General features: G+C 51.3%; 1 protein-coding gene across 5 annotated transcripts in view; it reads right to left on the bottom strand.

Annotated features, from left to right (window-relative positions):
- Positions 1–15,069, bottom strand: part of ADD1 (adducin 1) — a 74,940-nt gene extending 59,871 nt beyond the window's left edge. For all 5 annotated transcript variants that reach the window (XM_054581881.1, XM_054581883.1, XM_054581882.1 and 2 more), the window contains exon 1: positions 14,922–15,069. The gene's annotated coding sequence lies outside the window, so the exon portion shown is untranslated. The remainder of the gene's footprint in view (positions 1–14,921) is intronic.
- Positions 15,070–19,640: the final 4,571 nt, after the last annotated feature.

Raw genomic sequence — 19,640 nt, 5'->3', positions numbered from 1 at the left:
TATTCACATATCCTAATAGTCACCCATTTCAAGTGCACAACTCAGCGGTCTTCAGGATACTCAGAGAGACACGCAACCATCACTACCGTCCAGTTTTACAACGTTTCCAACACCCGAGAAGGAGCCCTAAACACATTCCTGTTCTCCTCCTGTCCCCTCCCCGCAACTCCAGCCTCTTTTTCTGGCTTCTTCGGCCTCATCCACGTGCGGCGTGTATCGTTACTTCATCCTTCATTACTGCCAAGTAACATTTCGCTGTATGGATACGCTATATTTTGTTGATCCATTCATCCGCAAACGGATATCTGGGTTGTTTCCACTTTTCAATGATAAAAAGCTCCTGTGTGCAGGTTTTTGTGTGGCTGTATGTCCTCCTTCACTGCTGGCACTTGCAAAGCATCTGCGCAATATCCTCTCCTCGGCGTCTTATGGCTGCTCCGTTCTGTGATGGAGAAACTGACGCTGGGAGCAGTGAAGCAGCTTTATCGCCCGCTGCTGCATAACCCGCTCGTTCCCTGACACCGCACTGCCTTGCCTCCTCTCGAATTCCACGCAATAGCGAGCAGATGAAAAAAACCACTTTTTTGGTAACAAGCTCCCCAAATCATTCTCAAGAAGTCAATCCATAAGGCAAATTTAAATAAAGCCTTTCTGAGTCCGGAAACGGAAGGAAGACGTGTTCAAGAAGGGGTGTTCTAAAGGTCCCCCCCAAGTGATGGCCTCCTCCTCCCCACGGGGACACAGAAGGGCGCTACTTCGGGTGCTGCAGAGGCACGCGTGGAGTCAACGCCTACGGCGCTCTGTCCCTGAGGGTGGCCGTGGCCTAGCAGAAATCGGCCGGGCCTGTGGGCTCCACCCCCTAACCTCAGCCCCGCGTTCCCAGGCCCCTGGAGCTCCCAAGGCCTTGGTCCAGATCCAATATGTTCTGACACATGTGACAGTATTTGGGGGAGCATATATTGCTATGGTCAACTGTAGGATTTCCCAACCTGAAACGGTTACAATTCAGAAATATAGTTCATAATTATACTAGAATTATACTGCTTAACGGCCATTTACTGGCAGCTTACTGGTATTTTTTATATATTTAATTTGTTTAATCCTTGCCATAACTGTGAAGATAGGTACTATTATTACTCCTGTGTTACACGTGAACACTTTCTCATACAGGAAACATACGGTTGGTGGAAATATAAATTGGTATAACTTCTTAGGAGGGTAACTGGGCATAGAAATGAAAACTGAAAGTACAAATACCCTTGGAGCAAGCAATTGTACATCTGGGAATGCATCTACAGATAGATTTATAGAGTCCAAACCTGGAGATGCAAGAATATTAGCCAAAACAGAACAGTGAAAACCTGGAAACAGATATTCATCAATACCGCAGTGATCAAGTCACAGTGCATCTGTAACATGACATTCCCGAGCCAGTCAGAGGGAGAGAGCAGATCACCATGTGCTGGCAGGGAGCGTCTCCACGAGGGACTTAGGGGGAGAAGATGAGCATCACTATGCACAACAATGGACTTTCTGAGGATGGTACATGTAAGCATCACACTGCTGGCTACGTGCTCTTACCTGTCTTGCAGTTTCCTCATCTGCAAAATGGGACGACAAGACTTCCCACTCCGTGCTCAATAAAAACTGCCTGCAGCTATTACTGCAATTTAATGTTCAGTTAATTATGATACTACCACTAACGACAATAATTCTGTCATTACATGAGCTCCACAGAAAACTGTATCACCCATCAGCTTCATGCCTCTGCTGGCCCATGTCAGGCATCAGGTGGGTATTCAGAACCCGAGAGAAACGCCGCCTGCTCTGCCTCCCCATCCAGCTCCCGGCCCACGAGGGTTCCCTTCCAGACGCCCAGCCTCCAAGTCCTGCCCTGTCAGCACCGGCTACCAACGGGCAACAAGAAACCACGTCCAGTGAGATGTGTCTCCACTGCCTAAATGCCTTCCCCCAGATGCACGCAGATTTGCTCTCTGGTCAAATGTCACCTCCTCAGAGAAGCCACCCCCACTGCATCTAGAACCTTGCTGTCACCCTTCTCTATTCCCGTATCTTGCCTCCAGTCTTCAGAGCAGTTACTACCACCTGGCATTACAGTAGTATTTATCACCTATCTCCCATTCTAGAATGTAAGTCCCCAAGAGAGGGGGGAATGTGTCTCATTCCTTGCTCTTGTCCACAGTGCCTACAATAGTGCCCAGCAGATACTAGGTGCTCAGTAAATACTTACGAGGAGGTGGAACTGAAATACAAGTTAACAAAAGCTATAGAATAGAAAATACACTTGCGAAATAACTTAAAATTACTGTTGTCATCTTCTCCTGGCACAGCAGTCTCAAGATTCTATTCAGCCAAAAGTTAAGTGTCCTATGAACTCTATTTAAAATGTCACTTTTTCATAAACTCATACGAAGCCCTGTCAAATTATGCTCAACCGTGTTAAGCCAGCAGGTATAAAAAACAATGGTTTATATTGGTCATAACAATTGCTTAAAAAGGTGCTCCTGGAATAAATAAAGCTCAAAGGCAAAGGGAATTACACTTGCTCCCTTCATTCTTTCCAACTCAAGTGCCCTGCATGTAGAAGGTCGGAACAGACATTAACTATTAAACAGTCTTGTTAAAGTTTAATACTATGCTATGTTAAGATTCTTAACTATTTTAAGAATTCATGTGATAGCTAGTAGGCACTGAACAAACTGAGGCAGTAACAGTATACTTAATTTGTTATAAACCAAATCTTAGATTGAAGTTATTCAGTTTTTAAAACCTTAGAAGACAGCCCTGGCTGGGGCGGCTCCATGGATTGAACACTGGCCTGTGAACCAAAGGGTCACAGGTCTGATGCCCAGTGCAGGGCGCAGGCCCGGGCTGCAGGCCAGGTCCCCAGCAGGGGGTGCCTAGAGGCAACCATACACGGATGTCTCTCTCTCTCTCCTCCTCCCTTCCCTTCTCTAAAAATAAAATAAATATTAAAAATATAAAATAAAGCCTTAGAAGACAGGGAATTCAAGAAGCACAGCCCCCTTCCACCTGCCAGAATGACCCGTGAAGCACAGGGGCAGATGAGAGCACACAGCATGCAGGAGCCTGTGTAGGTGGGGTCTTAGTGACTCTGGGCTCTCAGGGAGGCGAGGAGTTTATGTGAAAAGAAAGAGAACATGTTACCATTTGCCACCTCTGCCACATCAGAATTTTTAAAGTTCTGTTGCAAATGTAACAGAACAAAGCTCAAAAATATTTACAGGAATAAATAACAATTCAGAATCCAACAACATAAAATATTACCCAGCGAGCAAAGAAGCAGGAAAATATGACCCACACTGAGGGTCTATCAATCAAAACCTACCCAGAAGTGAAAGAGAAGTTAAAATTAGTGGACGAGGTCATTAAAACAGTTAGTACAACTGTAAACCATATGGTGAAAACCTTAAGTAGAAAGATGGCAGACATTAGAAAAAACAGAAATTGAACGTCTAAAGATGAAAGTTACAATGTGCAAAATGAAAAATTACACTGAACAAGACTGATGGTAGGTTAAGTTCTGCAGAAGATGAGTAAACCCGTATAGCAATGAAAACCACCCAAAACAAAACACACCAAGAAAACCCAACGGTGTCAGTGTGCTGTGCGGTGACTTTACACGTGGATGGGACAGTGGAGTCATCGAAGGAGAGGCCATGGGGTTGGGGGGGCAGAACCACGCGTGTAAGAAATAACAGCCAAACTTCTCCCAAATTTGATGAATACTATAAACCCACAAGTCCAAAAAAGAAGCTCCATGAACCCCGAGCACAAGAAACATGAAAAAAACGACCGTACACAAAGGCATATCAAAACAAAATTGTTCAAAATCAGTGATACGGGAAATCTTAAAAGCAGCCTGAAAATAACAATTTATGTAGAAAAACAAAGATAAGGAAGAGAGCAGATTTCTTGTAGGAAATGATACAAGCAAGAGGAGAGTGAAGCAACATCTTTAAGTAAAAATTAGATTATAGCCCCAAAGCTCTGAGTTCCAAGTCTTTTGGCACAAATTTGTAATTCTGGGTAGCGGACCCCTGTGGCAATGGCGCCTGTGAGCGCTGAGCATTTCAGTGTCTCAAACACTGCCACGTCATTCGGCTCGATTAGACATATGTGTCGCATCTGCTTTTTCAGTGCCATGTTTTACACCCAAAGGCAAGAGAGAAATAATTTCTAAGGATGCATTTAAGAGCAGTTAATGCACTATTACTAATGTTTCCTCTCTCCTCTCTGCCCTCAAGTATATTCTAAAAATGTGGTAATACATCACACACTTGAGCAGCATCTGTCACTTACGAAGAACTTTTTCACTAAATCTTCATACAGACTCTCTGAAGACGATGAGGAAGGTATTATCATACTCACTGCATGAGGGAGGACAGTGGAACTCACAGAAAGGGAAGCAGTTTGCCCAAGGCTGTGAGCAGGAAGTGGTGGGGTGGAAGCAGGAACAGTGACAATGCTAAACTCGGCGAGTCTGGCAAAGCAACCTGCACAGCTAGTGCACCTGATCTTTCTCACTCCGGTAGCTCTTTCTATTAAACCACAATTGAAACATATTACACTAAAGGAAAATATAAATATTCATTCTACTCGAAGTAAAGTGGATTTCTCAATGAAAAGAAAGAACAGTTTTACTTCATTTTGTGTAACAAACGAGGCCCCAGCAATTGCCCCACAACCAGTACAATGCAACGTTTCAGAACAAGATCTCTCCCACACAGTTCCCTAGCACAGACTACAGCATGATGCAGCCACAGAGTCCACCAGCAGACCAAACCATTCAGCCCAGGAGGCGGATGTCTAATTTGATCTAATGATAAAATGTAGACCCTTTGGGCAGAAATCAGAAACTGATGGCCTCCCCAAACCAAATCCACTGCCCGTTTCTACAAGGGCTGCAAGCTAAGACTGGTTATTAAAGGTTAAACAGAATAATAATATATGAAACATCAATAATAATATATGACATGAAAATCATCTCTAAGTTCAACATCCATAAGGAAGTCACAGCCATCCATTCACAAGTCGTCTACGGCTGCTTTCGTGCTACCACAGCAGAACCCAGCGGCTGCGACAGAGACCACACGGCCCTCAACGCCTAAAACATTTACACCTGGCCCTTTACAGCAGGTTTGCCAGGTCCTGCTTTAAGGGAATAGATGGGCCCCACCACCTTTCACAATTTGCCACAAACACTATTTCTCCTAACTAAGCTTTAAAAAAATTAACTCGAGATCACTGGTGCAACGAATATCTCTGAAGGCCTTGTTTTACGCCAGGCACGTGCTAGACACAGGAAACACAGCCACAGACGAAGCACAGCGCCCGCCCTCGTGGGTGGCCAGGACCAGCAGGTGCAAGCAAGTGCCTGAGGAGCTGGGACCAAGGAGCACAGAGCAGACAGACAGCACAGCCTGGTGGTCAAGGGCATCTCTCTGGGGCTGGCTGTCCCCAGGGTCAACCCCAGCTGTACCACCACCCCAGCGGAGCCACATAAGCAATCACTTCAACTCTCTCTCTCCCTCCCTTTCTTTTAATCTGAAAGATGACACCTAAAAAGAAAAAAGGTACTAGTATCTACTTAATAGGATTGTTTTAAGAATTAAATGAGAGAATACAGAAAAGCACAATGCCTGGCACATAGCAAATATTTACAAAGATGAAAATTAAAATTTATAAACTGAATTTTAGAAATTCTATATTGCCAATTAAAGCACTTCCCTGTTTTTTAACAATTACTTAAATAGAGAGAGGGAGAAATCTTCAAGTCAAGCCCCTAGGCACCTACCCTTGACACACGGGCCCTGTGTGGACAGCAGCCCCACCTTCACAGAGCAGGGGCCGGGGCCACTGTAAGGCTGGTCAGGTGGGGTCAGGCGGGGGACGACGGCTCCAGGAGCAAAGCCGTAAGCAGCGGTTCCGAATCGCCTGGCCCACGGCTGCGGTTCAGCAGGCCTCGGCCGACTCCCTACCGAGGCTATGTTTTAAGCCACTGCCATAAAACATAACTGCAAGAAATTTCAGTTTAAAAAAAAAACCCTTTCATTTCTCCTTCACAAAATGACATTTTTATCTTTACACTCTGTACCCAGCTTTCAAAGATAAGCCTAAATTTTACCATTTATGCAGCCTTCCTTGAAGGTTTATGACCTTATGTGTTTAGCTATCACTTTCCCAAGAGTGTGACAATTTCACAGAGGTTTAAGAAGACTGCTTTTAAGTAATTCCTTCATTCCATACATATTTATTAGGAACCTACTGTGCGCCAGGCTATGTGCTCAAAACACAGTGAGAAGCAAAACCAAGATGTTGTAAGAGATAAAACTGGAGATACGGGGCCAGAGCCTGAAAGCCCGGCCCAGGCGCGCAGGGTCTACGTGCCGAGGAGAGTCACTGACAAGCTCTCACAGGGAAGTGACGTGGTCTAGTCCTGCCGCTCCCGCCAGCAAGAACTTAGAGGGCCAGCTCCAGCAGGGGACAAATGCGGCCCCTGCCCCCGTCACTCTTGTGGAAGAGGAAACGAGGGTAAACAGATAAAGCCATTAAAATGGAGGGACACAGGAAGCCTCCTGTGAGAGGGCGGCAGGGAGGCCCCTCTAAGGGACCCCAGAGCACGGCCTGAGCGATGAGGAGGAGCTGGCCACGCGAAGCAGCACGAGAGGGCTTCCCCTGTCGGGGGTCGGCATGCCGGTCCCTGAGCGGGCACACGGCTGGGCCGGCTCCAGGGAGGCCGCCGGACCGCCCAGGCCCAGGCGAGCACGGCAAGGCGCGGCAGAGAGCGAGGCCGGGAATCATGGCAGGGGGTCCCTGGGGTTTTCTTGGTCTGGCTGTAAAAGTACTGTACTTGCTTTATCCTGCGTACGTGACCCAGTACACGCATCAAAACTTTAAAGGTATATAAGGTACACAGAGACAAGTCTGTCTCCCTCCCACTCCTGCCCAACAGTTCCCAGAGGCACCCGCTTTCCCAGCCTGCAGAGGGTGTCAGCAGAGTGCGCGCCCTGATCCACGCTCTATGGCGGTCGCACAGGCCTGGCCCGCAGATGGAGAGCAGGCAGGAGGAGGGGCCTCAGGGAGGCCAGCTGGCAGCTGCCATGCTGTCCCCGGGCCAGTCCATGTCCCGGTCCTGGTGCCGGTCCTGGGAGACGCCGGCCGCTGGGACCCCTAGCTGTGAGTGGAGGCGGACCACTGGGACTGCCTCAGCATGTGCTCTGAAGGCACACCTGACAAAAGCAACGTTAGCAGGACAGCACTAATGACCGTGGCTACAGGCACTGATTTCCACATGCTTAGAACCTACAGGTCTACTATTTTGGACTTTAAAGCTTAAATACTGAGAGTTCAGTAAATACGTAGGTAACGAGTAAGAGAACGAGTAATAACAGAAAAGAGATCACTGAAATGTGCTGTTAACCATTTGATCAACAATAACAAACTTACTGTGTCAATATAAATTAGATGACTTTATCTCAAAACTAGAATTTCTGAAACCAACCTAAAACTGTATACTGCAGCTGAGGGGCTGAAAAGGCAGCTGTTTAAAAACAGAAAAATGTAAAACTGAAGTCTTTAACCCCTGAGGCTGTCAACTGCGACCTAATAGAGAAGGCTCTAGTCTTCTCCATAGAGGAGAACTTTGAAGTATGGTATCACACTTATGTGAAGTATTTCCTTCCATTCTGATCATTTAAAATGTTCCAGAGAATTCTCACCAAATCACAGAATAAGAAAAAAGCGCCATTAATGGACAAGATTTTCATGTGGAGTGTTCCTTCCTATCTTCCTGAATAAAGTACAGGCAGCGGAAAGCAGGAAGGAGACGCATGTCTGTATTACACAAGGCAGAGGGGCCAGGTGGTCGTGCAAAAGGGACCTGGGGGCCAGTGCAATGCAAATCCAAACTACAAGACACCACCTCACACCCACTCGGATGGCTACCGTGGCTACTCTCCAAACAAGAGAAAACAAGCGTTAGCGGGTGTGAAGAAGTTGGAACGCCTATGCCCTCCTGGTGGGGATGTACCACGGCACAGCCACTGTGGAGAACCATATGGTGGTTACTCAAGATTTTAAACACACAATTACCAGATGACCCAGCAATTCCACTTCTGTGTGTATACCCAAAAAGTTAAAGTACAGCCTCCAAGAGACACGTGTACCCCGTTCACAGCAGCATTATTCACAACAGCCGAAGCATGGAAGCATGGAAGCAAGCAAGCAAGCGTGGTCCGCCCACACGAGGGAGCGCTATCCAGCCTTGGAGAGGATGGCAGTTCTGACGCAGCTACGACAGGGGCGGCCTTTGAGGCCATTATGCAAAGTGAAACAGGCCAGTCACAAAAGGACCTATGTTGTAGGACTGCACTCGGATGAGTTACTCAGTCGGCATCACAGAGAGAGAGAGAAAGCAGAATTGTGGTCTCCAAGGCAGGGAGGAGAGGAGAACAGGGAGCGTCTGCGTAATGGCTACAGAGTTCCTGCTTTGCAAGAAAGGAGCAATGAGGGCGGCTGGCTAGCGAGAGGGACCACGGTGACGGCTGCACGACAACGGGGACATGTGTGATCCCACCGAACAGACTGCTGCAATATGTTCAAGGTGTTCAATTTTATGTGTGTCTTACCACAACAAAAAAATAAATGTTTTAGCTGTGGCTGGTGTGGCTCAGTGGCCTGAGCGTAGGCCTGCAAACCAAGGGGTCACCGGTTCGATTCCCAGTGAGGGCACGGATTGGGGTCGCGGGCCAGGTCCCCAGGTTGGGGTGCGAGAGGCAACCACACATGCATAAGGTTCTCTCCCTCTCTCCTTCCCTTCCCCCCTCTGTAAAAATAAATCTTTAAAAAAAATTTTTTTAGAGCATGGTGGAAAAACATGTATAGTGCACTACTATCTATCTAATAAAGAGGAAGTATGACTGACTATAACCATAAAATTAAGAAGGTTATATACATCCTACCAAATGGGAAAAAATATTTGCAAATTGTACCTTTTAAGGGGTTAATATTTAAAATATATTAAAACCGCAACAGCAAAAAAACAAACAATCCGATTTAAAAATGGGTGGAGGATCTGAATAAATATTTTTCCAAAAAAGACATATAGATAGCCAACAGGAACATGAAAGGTGCTCAGCCTCACTAATCACAACCACAATGAGATACCACCTCGCACCTATTAGAAGAGCTATTAATAAAAGATGAAGACGTAAGTGTTGGCGAGGCTGTGGAGAAAGGAAGTACAATTGATGGAAATGTAAACTGGTGCAACCACTATGGAAACAGTATGAAAAGTCCTCAAAAAGTAAGAATGGCTCCACCATATGATCCAGTAGTCTCACTTCTGGGTATTTATCCAAAGAAAACAAAACACTAACTCCAAAAGATATATGTAACCCCATGTTCATTGCAGCATTATTTACAATAACCAAAACCTGGGAGAAACCCGTGTCTACTGATGGATGTTTGGGTAAAGAAGATGTGGTAAATATATACAATGGAATATATTATTCAGTCATAAAAAAAGGAAATGCTGCCATTTGCAACATGGATGAACCTTAAAGGCACTATGCCAAGAAAAATAAGTCAGAGAAAGACAAATACTGTATGACCTCACTGATATGTGGGATTTTAAAGACAGAAAATCAAAAACTGAACTCACAGAAAACAGATCGGTTGTTGCAGGTAGGGGCGGAACATAAAGAAGCAAGACTTCTTTAAATATACCTTGTTTGGTATGTTAGCTTTTAAAAGCCTTTTCATAGTTTACAAAATATAAAACAAAATTAAATTTTAAAAAAGCAATCCCTAAATATTGAAAGCAAAATAAAAAACGAACAAAAAAAGCAAAATGATGGAGCAATGATTCTAAGTGACTCCCTAATAAGTATGCAAAAAACTCTTAAACGGTTTTTATTAGCTGGTGGCGGTGGTGGCTGTACTATCCACCTGAGACAGAGGTGTGTCTAGTGTGGGATAAAGTACTGAGGAATCAGAATCAAAACGTTTGTCTCCGAACAGAAAAAGATACAGATGTAAGATCAAGAAGGTTAAATCGAACTCCAGTAAGCCACGATCTGCAAAGACCAGAAACAAACTCAGCGTGGAAGGCAGGAACTGCTGGGAAACGCCCGGCCTGGTTTCAGGAGCTGTAACCCTGCCAACAGGCTGGGGGGCCCCAAGGAGGGAAATACTCAGGAGGCCTTGGGAAAGCAGGCTCCTGAGGAGAGTTGGCCTGCCCCCCCTACAGGGGCGTAGCCCCTGCCTCTCTGCTTTGCCATGGATGGCCAATGGCCAATGACAGGTAAGGGACCTCGTGCTGAGGTAAACAACCTAAGACAGCTACTGGCTGATATAGGCAGCAGACAAGAAATTGGGGGACACAGAGAAGGTGCAAAAAGGCCCCCGTACCTCTTGGCTTGGCTTGGACACGGCAAGAGTCCTCTTTGCAGCCGAGAAGCAGTCTCCTTACCCCTTGGTGGCCCCCCCCCCCCACCAGCTCAGGCTTGATACAGTGCAGGAAAAACAGCCCTAAATCAGGTCTGGCGGGTCCGGGGCAATCAGGCCTAAAAGTAAATTCTTTGGAGTGTGCTCTGTTCCTCCCTCAGATCTCTGGCCGGCTCATGCTGCGAAGGACCTTTACTTACACCCCTTACCTTGTATCGTTAAGACATTTACTTTATTTACACTGCTTACGCTGTATCTTTAAGGTGCCTTTAAGTCTACTTTCCCCTTATCTATCGTCTCTACTGTCGATTCTAGTCTCCTCTCAGACCCCTGCAGATCAGTGTGCTCCTGGCACTCATCTTGTTAAAAGCATCATATATTCACTGTGAAACTTTCCATACTGATGTAATGAGGTATGCATTCCTGTTACATACCCCACCGATAAGCTTTTCAATAAAAGCCTTGGAACAAAGGGCGACGAGGCTTCCCCACTGGAGGGAAGGGCCCCCGTCTGCTCTCCCGGCAAGGAGAGAAGTGTTCGCTCCGTTTGGTGTTTGTCCCCCTCATCCCTGACAACCCCGGCACGGCCTCTGCGGGTTTCAGAGCCCTGCTCCACCTCAGCTGCCCCCCGGGTTTCCCTCAGGTTCAAGGGGCGCTGCGCTCTCTCCAGCGGCGAGCCCCTAGAGCCGACCCCAGGCCCCAGACTGTGGTCACGAAGTTCGGTTTTTCCTTTGGAGAGAGGGGTGACCACGGAGCTGGGACAGGAAGCGCACAAAACGGGCCCAGTGCGGTCTGCGCCCCCCCTGACGGGGCACGCGGAGACTCTTCCAGTTGTGTCTAAAGGGTTTAGGAGCCATTATTAAAAACGACAATAATAAAAAATTTTAAATAAAGAAAAGGATTCAGGAACCAATTTGAACAGATTCCCACTGGACAAAGATCGGATAATCTGAGAATCAATAAGGAGAGTAACTGCAGCAGATTGAACCACATCAAATGTGCTTAAACCCATGAGTTCACGACGATACAAACACATACACACAACTCGCTGGCTGCTCCTGGAGGATGCCAACTCATTATTTTGAAAAATAGTAAATAATGGAAAGGTATTAAGTATTTATCCTGCCTTTCCCAAAGGAGCTACAATTTAAGGTAACAAAATTATGGAGGGGAAATGTTTCTTTATAGGAGCATTCCAGCTAATAAATGAAGTTACAGAATTAAAATGTCCACATTTTCAGTGCCTAATGAACTAAGGACTCTAAGGCTTGAGCATCAAGGGCTGCTAACAAGACTATTAATCCTTATCTGCCTATTCACCTATGAAGTCTTCTTACCAAAAATAAATCAGCCCTGAATCTGATTACACCTTTAAATGTAACTAGATTAAATTTACAGTAAATTCTGTAAAATTAAACTACAATACAAAATAAAATCCAGACTCAGTGTAACTTCATAGGACAAATCAAGTTACAGCAACAAAAAATTACAAAAGATAACAAAAGATAGAGGGGGAACCTATAGAGTAAAACAAGTCACAATGTATGAACAAGCACCTGGACCCTAATTCAAACAGTTAAAAAAAAAAATTGAGACAATCAAGAAGATTTTAACACTGGGTGAATATTTGAAGGTAATAAGGAATTTTGTGATAGCGGTATTTGTGTTTATCTTTCAAAAAGATGTGTGCAGCTATACACACCGAAATAGTCAACATTAAAGATGAAATGGTCTCTGGGGTTCAGTCTACAGACAACAGCGACATTAGACACGCGTTAGCTGCAGTAGCTGGATGAGGGTAAGGGAGGCTTATAATCATGACTATACTTTGTGTGAGAGACAAATTAAACAGGTAAAAATAAAGTGTAGTTAATCTCTAAGTTTCCTGTAATAATACTGTGTTTTTAAAATTAACTGTCAGAAACTATCAACAAAATAAAAAGACGACCCACTGAGACTGAATGAGACCATATTCACTGATACATCTGTTAAGGGGTTAATATCCAAAATTTATAAAGAACTTCTAAAACTCAACACCAAGCCCTGGCAGGTGTGGCTCAGTGGACTGAGTGCCCGCGTGTAAGCCAAAGGGTCGCCGGTCGGATTCCCAGGCAGGGCCCAGGCCTGGGTTGCAGGCCAGGCCCCCAGGAGGGGGCACCCGAGAGGCAACCACACAGGGATGTTTCTGTCCCTCTTTGTCCCTCCCCCCTTCCCCTCTCTCTAAAAATAAATTTTAAAAAGGTATTTTTTAAAAAACTCAACACCAAAAAAGAACCCAATTAAGGACAGGGGTGGCCCACAGACATATGAAAAGGTGGTCCACATCACTCATCCTGAGAAATGCAAATTAAAACCACAGTGATATCATCTCACACCTGTCACAACGGTGAGCGTCAACAGATCAACAAACAACAGGTGCTGGCGCCAATGTGGAGAAAGGGGGACCCTCTTGCACTGCTGGTGGGAATGCAGGCTGGTGGACCGCCTCCAACAATTAAGGATGGATCTGCCGTTGGACCCAGTGATTCCACTTCCGGGACTACGTCCGAAGGAGCCCTACACACTAACTGGACCGCACACCAGCGCCCCGTGCTCACTGCAGCGCTCTGAACCACCACCAAGATAAGGAAGCGGCCCAAGCGCCCGTCGGTGGATGAGGGGCTACGGCAACTGTGGGACACTGACGCCATGGGGTTCTCCCCTCGTCCCCGAAAAGGAAGACAACGTCGCCCTTCGCGACAGCGCGCACCGACCTGGAGGGCATCACGCTAAGTGAACTGAGCCCATCAGAGAAAGACAAATACCACGTGATGTCACTCACATGTGGCATCTAATGAACAACCTCAAGTAACAGGCAAAACAGAGAGAGACCCGGGGACGGAGAGCAGGTGCCGGCGGGGGCGGCGGCGGCGCGGGACTCGGGGCGCGGCCTGCGGGGCGGGGACTGCAGGGCCGGGGCCGGTAGGGGCGCCCATGGTCACGGAAAATACAATAAAAATTACCAAAAAAAACCTGTCACACTATTCAGTAATTGAGACAATAAAATTTTAGCGTTAGGTATTTGACTTTTTTAGTTTTAGGCGGTTTTAAAGCGTATCAGTTTTGACTTTTCTGACTCAATACAATGACCGCTTGAAGTATCAAAAACTAACGACCGTCTCCACAAGCAGCTTTTGCAGTACAGTCAGGAAAACAAAACCACCACCCAACAAAACCAGGCCGGTCTCCGACGACGTCAACGGGGTGAGAGGGGACACCGGCCAGCCCTCCACACGAACTGCATTTTGGAAGGAAAACCAGCCCCCGTCCGGGGCCGCGGCAGAGTTCGACGCGCGCCCGTCGGGAGCCGCCCTCGGCGCAGGGCGGGCGCCACCAGCCACACCACCTGCACCGCCGGGGAACTCATCAAAGCGACGCGCGGCCGCCCGCTTCCTCCAAAACAACTGCGCCGCGCTCGTCCCCCCCACGGACGAAGCCGAAGGGGCGCGTCAAGGTCTTGGAGTGTAGCAAACAACGTGCGCATCGCCGGCAGCGACTCGACGTGCACAAACGCCCCACCACAACCCCCGCGCGCCCCCGGCGCTGCCGGCCCGCCCTCCGCTCCGGCGCGGGGGGACCTCCCGGCCCGCGCCCCTCCCCGCCGGCGCCGCCGACGCTCGCAGAGCAGGCCGAGGGGGCCTCTCAGCGGCCTACTTCCGACCCCCACTACGATTTCCAAACATCTCACACGCAAAAAAAAAAAGAAAAGAAAGAAAAAAGAAAACCTTTCTGCAACAGCTCGCCAGCTTTGTGCACAGCCACCGGCTGCGAGCGGTCGGCGGGGATGCGACCACGGCCTCAGTCGCTCAGGCGCACGCCCGCACGGGCACGGAACCAGCACGTCCGGGTCCGCCAAGCGACGGACCCCGCGGCGAGCGCAGCGCGGGGACCCGGGCAGACACAGGGGCGCTGCAGGCAGGGGGCCCGCCCGGACACCTCCCAGCAAAGGGAAAGAACGCGGGAGCAAGGGGCCAGGGCGGCCCAGGGCTCGAAGTTCCGGGACAGCCCGCGGCCGTCGGCGGCAGGACCGGCCTTTCCCTTTCCGCAGGAACCGTCGTTTGAAAAGCCAGGGCTGCCCGGCAGGATGCGGAGGCCGCGACCGCCCGCATCTGTGCACGGAGGGGCGCCCTCCGGCGCCGCGCGGGCCCAGCGTGCGGGCCGGAGCCGCCTCCCCTCGCAGCTCCCCGGCCCCCCACGAGAACCCGGAGGGCCCCACGGGAGCCAGCGTGCAGGGCGGCTCGCAGAGCGTGGGCTCCCGCGCCGGGGTCAAGGCCGACGGCCCAGGGCGGGCCGTGCCAGCATCGCCGCCCGCTCGGCAGGCTGCAGGCCCCGCGGTCCGGCCTGGAGCCCCGGGCCCCGCCGACGCCGCCGCCCCTGCGCGCGGGCCTCACCTCACGGGTGAAACGCGGGCTGCGCGCGGGATTCCCAAGTCCGAGTGCGGCCGCCGCCCGTCGCCTCCAGCTCCAGCTCGGTCTCGGGCTCCGACTCCGCCCCCTGTCCGCCCCGCTCACCCGGCCAACAACTCCCGCACGCCCGCCCGGCCTCTCCGCCCCCTCAGCCCTCGGCGCTGCCCCGACCGCTCGAGTTGGGTGCGGCCTGCGGCGCCGCAGCCCAACAACGCGCCACCCCATAGGCGCAACCCGCCCTGCACCACCAAGCAACGCGCTCTACGATTGGTTGGCCTGCACGGTGGGGCGTGGTCTGGCGGCGGGGGCGGGGCTGTCGCCGCGACTCGCAGGGACCGGACTGGGCGCGGCCCCGCCCTCCCCGCGGACGGACGGGGGTCTGGCGTCACAGGTCGGCTGGGTACGGCGTGCGGACTGTGTCCGCTCTTCCGGAGGCTGAAGGGGGCCGGATCGGCTGTGTCGGCGGCGCCTTCTCACTCCGAGCCGCATCCCCTGGGCCGTTGTCATCGGCAGACTCTGGTGGAGGCCTTCTGCGGGCCCGGTTCGCGGGTTGCGCAGCCGGGCTTTCTACACGGTCCCATTTGCTAAAGCCGAGGCCGGACCTCTCCCTGCCCGCCTCGCCCACTCCTCCAGCAGCCGAACCTCCACCCCGAGAGCTCAGCTGGTTTCGGTCCAAAGCCTCAGCGGGCGGGCGCGTCCGCAGGCTGACCGCCAGGGTGCGGCCGGCGCGGCTGAGCCTGTGGACTCTGATAAGGCTCCGCAGGCGGGGCGGCTGCCTGGGGCCCTCGCCGGGTCTGCGGCCGCTGGGTGAACGAGCCCCAGTCACCTCGATCCGGGAACTGCCCATGACCCGGAGGCTAGCCTAGCGACCAGACCAGCACCTTCGCCCACTCTGCCCTTCCTGCTGTGTCGCCCAAGCCCCCAAAGGCCCAGAGGACAGCTTCCATGTTCCCTTTATACCCATGGGAAGCTGAGGCCCGGCGCTGGGCAGTGGAAGAACAGGAAGGAACCCACCCTGGCCTCCCTGCCCGGCGGAGACCTGGCTTTATCCACAGAAGGGTCGGAGGCATTGTCCGTGCAAAACAGGAACCCCTGATTCCGCCAGTCTCCTGGACGAGACTCGGCGACTCGTCTCATTCACATCTGCTTCCCTGGCACCCAGCAACAAGGCCTGGCTCACCAGAGGTGTCAGGAGGGGCCCGCAGAAGGACAGAAGAGGGTGGGAGGAGAAGACAACTGAGCCTGTTCAGTAGAGACAGAAGATGCAAAAAAGATGAAATCATCAGGGAGGTGTCAAGTACAGCTGAGGGAATACAGTCAATAATACTGTAATAACTGTGTGCTGTCAGATGGACCTTATCAGGACGATCACCTCGGAAGTTACATGTATAATCACTATGTTGTACGCCTGATACTAACCTAATGCTGTATGGGAACTGTCGTTGAAAAAAATGCTGAAGGATGTTATTTATTCCTTTCTAGAGGTGGGGTGAGGGGAGCGAAATAAAGGGAGAGAAACATCGGTGTGAGAGAGAAGCATCAATAGGTTGCCTCTTGATTGATCCCAGCTGGGGACCTGGCCTGCAACCCAGGCATGTGCCCTGACCGGGAATGGAACTGGTGACCCTTCGATTCACAGGCTGGCGCCAACCTGCTGAGTCACACCAGCCAGGGCTGACAAAAATGTTTGTTTCTAATTTTTAAAGACCGAATCAAACTTCTAGAGGTGAAAAATACAGTGAATAGGATGACCAGCAGATCAGACACACCCGAAGAAGAAAAAGTGAACTGGAAGCCGTGGAAAAGAAACCAAGTGAAACATGGAGCAAAAAGAGCCTAGAAGAGAATGGACGGAGAGCCAGTGACCTGGAGGGCGCCTTCAAGAGGCCTAATGGACGTGGAATCGGAGACCCTGGACTGGGAGGTATGGCTGGGAGGAAGATCGATGATACACTGTTTGAAGATACAATGGCTGATGTTTCCTTTTGCAAATTTGATGAAAGCTATGAAGCCACAGATTCAAGTAACTCAAAAAGTTACTCTGGCGTGCTCCTGGGCTCTGGTACAAATGGGGTGTTCCTACGGGACAAAAGCGACTGAGACCAGAATGGCCATTGCTTGGTCTGTCAAGCGACCAAGACATGAAGTCAGGCAGATGCCTCAGAATCTGGAAGTGACAGAGGCAGGAGTGGGTTCGCGTAGGTGCAGAGGTGGGTGGCCCAGCCACTGTCACCAATATCTGTGCCACAACACCTGTGGTCTTGGGGACCCGCTGTGCCAGCGATTCCATGCACGGCAATTGGCAGTCTTTTCTGGGCAGAGGGACAGGACCTGCAGACCCAGGGAGCGCGGAATGTGTGCATGGGAGGCGCCCTCCGAGGGACCGACTGCTGGGCCCCAGCCGGAGACACAGGCTGTGGCCCTCCCCTTGCTGCCCCTCCTCTAGGGACACTGACTTGGTTCAAATGCCAGCTCCGCCATTATTCCCTGTGTGGCCTTGTAGCCTCTAAGTCTCCCCTCCACAGCCCAATCCCAGTGGGCGCTGGGCAAGACACCCCTTGGACCAGCAGGGGGCATCCAGGCAACATGACCCACAGTAGGGTGGGGTCAGGGAGCAACCACAAGCTTATTTTGCCTTTCTGATTCTAAAGACATCTCTTTATAGTTAAAACAAAAAAACAAAAAAACCCTCTAATAACAGAAGGTATCAAGTTTCACTGCACAACTTCTGATCAAGTGCAGAAGGAAAACTGTCTGACCTGGGCTGGGAGAAGCTTCCCGAAACATCTGAGGCTCTCTTCTCAAGGCCAGGAGTGCACCGCACCTCTGAGCACAGGGCAATCTGGGCACACGAGTGGCTCCTCTCTGAGCCTGTTTCCCTGCCTGTAGGAAGCAGGAGCAGACAGCTCCTAGGGCAGGTCCTAGGCCTTCTGCTGGCTCATCCTCAAAAGTGAAGGCAAGTCAGTTTGGCTTCCCCCCACAGAGCTGTGGCCCTCAGCTGGGTGGCGGCACCCCCAGGACCCTGGGAGACAGACCACACACCAGACAGGAACTATCAGAGGCCGTGAGGTTGGTGGAGAGCCAGGCAGGGGCCAGGGCCCGGGCTCAGAGAACGGAAGGAGACCACATGGCAGCAAGTGGCAGAGCTGGGACTTGAATCCAGGCCTTGGCCTCAGCTTCTCACCAGTAAAATGGAACTAACAGCAGTGGCTCCTCCGAGCTACTGTCAAGTACCCAGCTCAGCGTCGTGAGCAGGACGTGCTCACCTGAGTGGTACACACCCTCCAACCCTAAATGAGGAATAGACCATTCACGGCAGGTCTCAGGAGGGAGTGGAACCCCTCTGGCCCCCACTTCACACTGGAGGACCATGCCTAGGACCCTACCCGCCACCCCCAACACATAGTCGTGAGCCCAGGGGCCATTCACAAAGAGGCGGACCCAGGGCCTGGGAGGAAGGAGGCCACGCCGGGCCCTGGGTGGACCTTGGGCAGCCACAGTCCTCAGCGGTACCTGTCATGTAGCTCCGGGCCCCAAGACCTTGAAACCTTCCAGCTCAGGTGTCTCCAAACATTTCACCCACTGCGTTGTCTCCAAGGCAGCCACACGCCAGCCAAAGCCACAGTGTCCTGTGTCCTGCTCCGTGTCACCAGCACGGAGGGGCCCAGGCCCTGGCCGGAAACCGCTCCTCTCGTCCAAGTCCCCATTTTAAAAAGTTACAGGAAAGAAAAAAGTTACAATGAAATAACACATTGCAGGAAGGAGAGCTGCAGCCCCAGCGGGGAACAGCATGCCTCCCTGGGGTCCCCAAGCGAATGCAGGGACAGGGACTGGTCGTTTTCCAGCCATGGCGCAGCACGCGGGAAGCTCCCTGCGCCCCAACTTCCGGGCGACTGCACCAGGCCTCGGCTCGGCAGGCTTCGCAGGAAACACCTGCGGGCAGTGCTGTGCTTGGTCCCTGGAAGCAGGTGGCCGTCGCCCCCACGGCAGCCCACAGCGTCCCAGGGCATGGCCTCCCACGTCAGCAGGCTGGCTGCCTGGCCCTGTCCCTTCCCTTCCCCAGCAAACCCGCACCCCACCCAGGACATGCCCAGATGCGGGGAGCAGTCCCAAGGGCCTTCTCCAGGGGAGAGTGGGCACACGGGCTGTCCTCAGTCTGGGCTTCTCACAGCAAATAGCTTTCCCAAACATGAAGTGCCATGAGGATTAGAGGATCCTGGGGTGTCTGCCAGCCCTGACCCCCAACTGAGGCTGTTTCTCTCACATCCCACATAACCAGCCCGGGTGGCCGTGCCAAGGAGAGGCCTGCTGGGACTCCATGGCAGGAGGCAAGGGATGGGCTGGGGGTGGGCCTGAGCCACCTGTGGCCCGAAGGACTCCGCTATCTGGGTGCCACCGCCCCCGCACCCTCGGATGACTCAGGGTCCACTCTTCCCGCCCCTCTGTCCGTAACAGTCGCTTCCTGGAGCCCCCAGCCGGACCCCGAGCTCTGAGCCCCTGCGCACCCCACTGCTCTGGGCGGCGTGTGCGGCGAGCACCTGCTGCCCAGCTGCCTTCCGGGAACCATGTGTTAATGTAGTGAACGACCCAAATGTGTGTGGTCCAGGTGGCAGCGGGAGGGACTTTAAGCGCTGCAGCCCCGCTGCCCTGGGCCTGGTGGTGGCAGCAGAACCTGGCACATCAGGGTGTGGGCTCTGTGCCCAG

The sequence above is a fragment of the Pteronotus mesoamericanus genome, unplaced genomic scaffold (genome assembly GCF_021234165.1).
Source record: "Pteronotus mesoamericanus isolate MK-2021 breed Mesoamerican mustached bat unplaced genomic scaffold, CSHL_Meso_final contig_68, whole genome shotgun sequence".
NCBI lineage: Eukaryota > Metazoa > Chordata > Mammalia > Chiroptera > Mormoopidae > Pteronotus > Pteronotus mesoamericanus.
Note: the sequence above shows the minus strand (reverse complement) of the source record. Positions and strands in the feature narration are given on the sequence as shown.